General features: G+C 51.8%; 1 protein-coding gene across 4 annotated transcripts in view; it reads left to right on the forward strand.

The window, feature by feature from the left end:
- Positions 1-7,169, forward strand: part of Chlsn (cholesin) — a 117,082-nt gene that overhangs the window by 32,074 nt on the left and 77,839 nt on the right. The window lies entirely within an intron of this gene.

Raw genomic sequence — 7,169 nt, forward strand, 5'->3', positions numbered from 1 at the left:
TCACTTGTGGGTATTGGTAGGATCTGATTCCTACAAGGTTGTTATACTGAGGGCTGCAGGTCCTTGCTGGCCCTTGACCAGGGCTGCCTTCAGTTCTTCTACATGGACCTCTCCTTAGGGAGCTCCCAGTTGGCAACTGACTTCATCAGAGGGGGAGAGGGGAGAATGCAAAGATCAAAAGTCCCAATCTCAGAAGTAATGTCCTATCCCCCTTGCTGAATTGTTTTCTAGTGGCATTTTGCCAGGTGCAGCTCACTCCTGGGGAGGGGATCGTCCAGGGTGTGACTGCCAAGAGGCAGGTCATTGGGAGCCTCGCAGAAGCAGTCAGCACACATCCCTGTGTTCCCTGAAGCTGGTCATGCCAGTTAACACCTCAGCAGCAACAGATGAAAGTGCATGCCTTGCTGTTGCCTTGGCAACATGGGATGGCCAGGCTTTTATAATCTTATGCATGCGAGTAGCAGTCATCATGGGCGGGTTTGTGCGTCTGTGTGTGTGAGTGTCTGTGCCTGTACATGTGCATGTTGTATGCACACCTGTCTGCATTTGTGCTTGTCTCTGTGGGCATGTGTGCATGCGTTTCTCTCTGTGTGTGTGTGTGTGTGTGTGTGTATGCCTTTGTGTGTCTGGGTGCATGCATGTGTGTGTACATGTATGCTGGCTGGGAAAAGGTGATAGGGCCTAGTGTCATCTGTATCTGAGCTGGTGTTCCTGAGAATGCAATGTGTTCTGGGTACCACAGTGAGGGTGCTGTTGTAAGCACATACTCCGGGTCCCTAGGTACTCCCCTGCACTGTCCAGCTTGCTTCTGGAGGTTGTCCTGAGTTCCAGAGGTCCTTTCAGCTTGACATGCCTTTAAGATGTTGGTCAGTATGTGTTGCCCACCCAGCAGGTGATAGCTGGCCTGCCCAGCCAGAGGCTAGTCTGTGGAACTCTCTGGGAGGTGTCTGGCCTTGGGGGTTTGTTTCAGCCAGTGCAGCTTGAGCTCCTGAGGGTAGCTCAGGAGGAGGAGGAGGAGAAGCGGGCTGTGTTGGTTCTCCTCATTCCTGGAAAATGACTGCTTTTGAGTCAACAAAGAAGGACACTATGTTCATTCCCAAGAATGTCCCATGTGAGTGAGGTCCACCTCCTTCTTTTGCTGTCACTTCCCTGAGGTGATGTGATGCCCCCTGGGGATATGGCCTTTACCTCTGCTTGGTTAATGCTATGAGGAGGTGTGTGGCCCACAGCCACTAGCTGTGGCTGCCATGTATTCATTGAGCAGGTGCTTGCCGAAGGCCCCAGCGCGGGCTGTGGTGGGGATTTCACAGGAGCTTGCACTCTCCTTCCTCAGGGCGCTGAGGTTGCAATGGGGAAGGCAGACGCTCAGGTGGGAATCGGCGCAGGAGGCTGGAGGTAGCCAGAATGTTAGGCAACATCCTGCAGGGGAGGAGGAAGGAACAGCAACTTTGCTGTGAAGCCACCCACTCAATTGTATTTTCTCCCTGGAGAGGCTGCGTATCAGCCCGTGTGCTCAGCAGAGCCAGCCGCTGGCCTGGAGCTGGGCCTGGAGCTCCAGGACCCAACAGCTGATTTTTTGCGATAAGTTTTGGATTAACTCCACCCCAGTGTGAAGGCATAGAAACACAGGCAGGCTTGGTACACTTTTGTGTTCTGTGTCCCTTTGACTCTTAAAACCCTTATTGGCAGATGGGACCCCACCCACTTAACCAGGGCAGCAGTCAGATGAGCTCAACACTGACGTCTTCCTACACACAGCCTGGGTGCACGAGGAAGGCGAGGCTGTGGTTGTGAGCAGACATACGCGCCTGTTTGAGTGTCAGCTCCGGGCTGTCCTGGGAACCCTGGTAGACTGCTCAGCTTGTGCTGCTCAGAAGTGACCATGGCTGGCTGGGCAACCTTGGAGCAGCCTTGGTGGCCATCCCTCAGCTGTGGAGGGGCCTGCCTAGAACCCACTGGGCCCAGGGCCCATCCAGCTGTGCCAGGACCTTTGCCCTCACTTCTCTGTGCTCCCTAGCCTTCTGCCCAGAGCCCATTCTTGGAGGACTTGTTGATTGATTGTAGGCCGGCAGCTGTCCTTTTAGGGGCCATGATCTTTGCCTATGAGGGAGATGAACTTGGAAAACATCTTTTTCTGTGACAATTCCAAATGGAACCCAGGAGTCTGAGGACACTGTGGAGAGTGAGCATCCTGGGACGTAATGGCTATTCATGATGACCCTCTCCCTCCCTCTCTCTCCCCTCCCTTAGTTCTCGTGCAAGGCGGACTCGCTGGCTCCCCACCCTCCCAATAGTCCGGAAGGCAAAGCGCATTAAATCTGTAACAGGTGGAACTTCCCCAAGCCTCTGTTGATCATTTGCAGGAAGAGGAGCTGGAAACCCCCAAGGTCCCAGCTTCTTCTGTGATCTGACCCGGGAGCAAGCACTTGTGTGTGTCCATGTGTCTGTTCGCCTTGGGTCTCTGCTGTTCCCAGGGATGCTGGTCACAACTGTGATCTACAGGGTGGCAGTGCTGTGGGATGGTTCAGTGATAAGCCTTGTTTTTAGATTTCTGAGCACATCACTGGTGAAAGCGTCTAAGTAATTGAAATGATATTGTTGACTCCTTTCTGTCCTTGGTCACTCCTGAAGTGTGCACCTATGGGGGCCGCGGGGCCAGCCTGTGCAGGTCCCCTAGTTCTCCAAGGACAGTGCCCAGCAGGAGGGAGAACTGGCCATAGCCATTGTCTGAGATCCTGGAGAATGATTGACTACATTCAGCTTTAAATTTTACCAAAGTTCTTTTTCTCTATTTTTCATTTAAAATCATATCAAAATAGACCCCAGATAATTAGCTTGCCACTGTGGAAAAGAACATAAAGCTTGAATCACCAGCAGTAAGTGAGGAGAGAAAACTAGGAATTTTACAGTAAATGCTAGCAGCAGTTCCTGGGACTCCAGAAGGGTGCTGGGCATCTCCCTGTGTGGGGTATGAATGAGAAGCTATTAGGGAACGTTGACTTGTTGGGACGTACCTTCATGCCATGAACTCACCCTCTAAAGGGTCACAGCTAAAATGGACATCCACCTCCACAGCCATGTTGGAGCACCTTCTCCGTCCCCAGGGGCAGCTCTGTGCCCCCTCGCAATCTCCTTTCCCCTCTGTGGCCCTGGCAGCCCCTTCCTGCCCCTGGATTCGCCCACTCTGGATACTTCGTATAAGAGGAATCACACAAATATGGCCTTCTGTGTCTGGCGTCTTTCGCAGTAGGTTTTCCAGGTTTGCCCGCGTTGTTTTGTCCCCTGACCCCGTGATATCCCCAGAATGCTTTTCCCTCCTTGTGGTGGATCATCTCATCTAGGGTCTTCATCGCATGTAATTGTTCCCCCTCTTTTCTCCTGACTTTAGAAGAATTATTCCACGCTTATCTCTTTTTTTTAATATTTATTTTTGTAGTTGGACACCTACCTTTATTCCATTCATTTATTTTTATGTGGTGCTGAGGATCGAACCCAGGGCCCTGCGCATGCCAGGCGAGCGTTCTACCGCAGAGCCACAGTCCCAGCCCCTCCACGCTTATTTATCTCTATGACATTCTCATTTTTTTTTGTAAATTGGCTTCCTTTCATCATTTTGGGTTTTTCTGGTATTTGCTTCTGATTAGACTCAGTATGTACCCTTAGATTAGGACATTAGAGACATTTTGTCCTTCTCAGGGTATCACAGCTGGGCTTTTTCCTCTTGGTGATGTTCATGTTACCACTCAGTGAAGGGCTGTCCCATCTCTGCTGTGTAGTGACTTTCCCTTGCTTTAACGAGCAGTCTGTGGGAGCTCTGCAAATACCCCACTGCTCCTGGGGTGCCTCCTTTGGGGGTTCTTGGCCTGTTCCAGTCTCACAGTAAAAGCTGCAAAGGGACAAGTCCGTCCCCCCTCCCTGCTCCTGTCCCCCCAGCAGTCCCTCAGTTATAGGCCATTTTTTTTCCATAACCAAAAATCCCCACATCTTTCACACACTCTATTTATTATTATCTTTTTATTAGTTGCTTATTTAAATTATGTTTGTTGCCTGTTTATTATTAGAATGGGCTCAGGATTCTTTTTAATAGTTTCTAATTATTATTAACTTTTTTGGAGGTACTGGAGATTGAACCTAGGGATGCTTCACCACTGAGCCACAGCCACAACCCTTTTTTATATTTCTTTTAGAGACAAGGTCTTGCTGAGTTGCTTAGGGCCTTGCTAAGTTGCTGAGGCTGGCTTTGAACTCACAACCCTTCTGTCTCAGCCTCCCAAGTCGCTGGGATTATAGGCCTGCACCACTGAGCTCAACTTTTATTAACTCTTCTTAATCCTCCTAGCCTAGATTTTTCCGGATTTGGCCAGTGGGAATCCTTTGGGCCATCTCCTGTGTCCTCTGGGTATGATTTTGACATTCTCACACCGGAGAGTCTCACAAATGGAGATCCACCTGCTTTGCTGCATTCCCATGGGGTTCTTGAGTGCCCCTCTGCTTCCTGTGTGCTTCTGCCTCCCTTGTCCTGCGAGAACTCTGTCTTCAGGGGCATCAGCACATTTACCCTTGTGCTCACTCACAGTACAGACGAGCGGCTCCGCGCTGTGTGCCACGCTGCAGAGAAGAGTCTATTGAGAGGCTCCCTCAGCCCTCCTCCCCACCCTTCCTCCAGGACTGAAGGTGTGTGTGCCAGGGAGGTGTAATAGATGGCATGCCACCATTCCTCACCAGGCCTGGGAGCCGGGAAGGACAAGGTCATGGTCAAGAGTTAATTGTTGCACACAAAGAAAGTGATGGACTCCTGGTCAGTGCTCATCAGGTGTTTTTTACGTGCCTACAGCTATGGACTCTCCAGCCCGTCGCAGGGTTTAAACTACATTATTGTGCGGGAGAGTTGGGTTACCAGGAAGCAACAAAGCAATTAAAACGCCTTGATTTTATCTTGTGGTGTTCCTGCCCCAAATAATCAAGTTAGCCTCAGCTCTCAGACAGATGCCTTGAGAAGGGCTGGGTGGGGTGCGCAGAGCCCTGCGGGGCTTCCAACCTCCGCTCTGCCCATCGCACAGACGCAGAGGAGACTTCAGGGGCACCAGGCCCAGCCTCTGGCTCTGGAGGGTCCCATTTCATTAGGGAAGCCCTCTGCCTCGTGCTCACCCTTGTAGCTATCCATCCCACTGACTCTCAGCAGTTCTGCCAGTTTCTCAGCTGGGGAAATGTGCCTCGAGTGTTGACGCAGGAGCTGCGCTGTAGCCTCATGTGGCCCTTGCCCATGGCAGACCTTCTTGAGGAGACCTAGTCATCAGGAGCCTCAGGCAGAAGGCTGCGTAGGAGTGAGTGGGGACAGCTGCGTGCAGGAAGGGGTGGACCTGTTCTGCATGGCCAGTCTGCAGGTGGCTTCTGCTGTAGCCCAGAGAAGCGCTCTAGAATTCTGGCCCCAGGGACGGGTGCCTTGGAAGGATGGATCCCCTCCCACTGTGGATATTTTGGGACTTTGGGCAGATGCAGCTGCATTTAGAGTCCCCCCGGGAGGTCTCCCTCCTGTCTTCCCTGAACTTGCTGGAGACGTAGCTGCAAAGGAGAGGGCTCAGCCTTAGGTGACGCCAGGGTGCCCAGGGCTCTCCGGCTCTGCACTTGCCACACTGAGTACTTTTGCTTTTAGCATCAGGGTTGCCGCTTGCTGCAGAGAAAGAATCATGGCTTTGGAGAGACCGAGGTTCGGTTCCTAGCTGCACCATTTCCTGTCTAAGGATTTGAGGGTCATAGATTCTCACTCTTATTCCTTGAGTCTTCCCACCCCATCCATCAGAGCTAAGAGTGAGTGTTGGGTCTCTGTGTCTGTGTTTGGGGCTTCTGTGCACCAATTTTCAAGCTGGGATGAGGGGTGAATGGCTGTGGGTGCCTTGCTCAGTGGTAGGCACCAGCTCTGTCTCCTTGCAGTCTGGATTGGGTTTGGATTGTTACCAACACTGAGTGGAGCTGGGGAACTCAGATCACACACTCGCCTTATAAAAGCAACATCCTGTCAAGAGTTTGCAGTGCTGGTTCTTGGGCCCCACTGTTAGTGGTGCCCTGTGTGCCCTGGAGGAGCACCATGTGGGCTCAAAGCATGTGGTATGAAAAGCGTCTCAGGACCTTGTTCCTCTAGCACAGGGACCTCACTTGTGATGTTTGCACCCTCTGCAGGTGCCAGCTCGAGGGATGGCTTGGCCTCCTGTAGAGGTTGTCTGCCTATTGCTAGACCCCTTGATTTGTGGGGACAGTCCTGGAAGAGGTCTGCTGTGTCCTGCTCATGTGGGATTTGGAGTGCTGGAGATGCCACTGCTTGGGGTCTCAGTCTGGGACAAATAGTCTCCTCTTTGGAGGAGTGTTGCTCCCTGGTGACGAGCACAGAGAATCCAGGCCCTGCAGGCTGTTGGAGCCAGGCCTGCCGCACCCATCCATGCACAGATTGTGTCCCACAGGGTGCCAAGGGGAGTTCTCTTGGGTGCTCTGTGTGTGATTTTTTTTTAACTGGGTCATCTTTTACCTTAAATATATATTATCAGAAATAAAAAGTAGTACCATAGTTTAAATGGAAAATAACATGCAAATTATTGAGACAAAGTGATCTTTTTCTTTGTTAACCGTATTACCTTGTGTTCTTTGGGAGGCCTGAGCTCCTGAGGGGCCTCTGGATGTGGGCAGAGAATGGAGGAGAACCTGGCACAGCTTTATCTGGTGACAGAACAGGACAGGGAGTCCTCCCAGTTGGCCCCGCGAGTGCTCTGAGTGCCTGCCAACCCAGGGTGCATCTCACAGCCGAGAGCCTTCTCCACATTGGATAAGTCTGCTTATGCAGATGCCTTGACAAGGCTGAGCTCTGCCTTCTGTGTTGGTAATAAGATGCACTTGGTGCCCGGAGACGATGCAGCGTGCATGTCAGACTGCAGCATCTGGACATCCCGAGAAGGCACAGGAGGTGTCCAGCTGGCAGGGTCTGGACGTTGGCCTCGCGGGAGAGTTCTTCAGGTGGGACCTGAGTTTGCAAAACCGTGGGCTTGCTTTTCTTTGTGGGGCTATGGCTCTTTCTGAGAGCCCCCTCCCCCAGCCCCGTCTCACACTACTTAGGGAACTGCTTAGAGCATTTCAGAGAATCAACACATAACATTTTATTGACATACACTGAACATTATCAG

This window comes from Marmota flaviventris, chromosome 19 (assembly GCF_047511675.1).
Source record: "Marmota flaviventris isolate mMarFla1 chromosome 19, mMarFla1.hap1, whole genome shotgun sequence".
Lineage (NCBI taxonomy): Eukaryota > Metazoa > Chordata > Mammalia > Rodentia > Sciuridae > Marmota > Marmota flaviventris.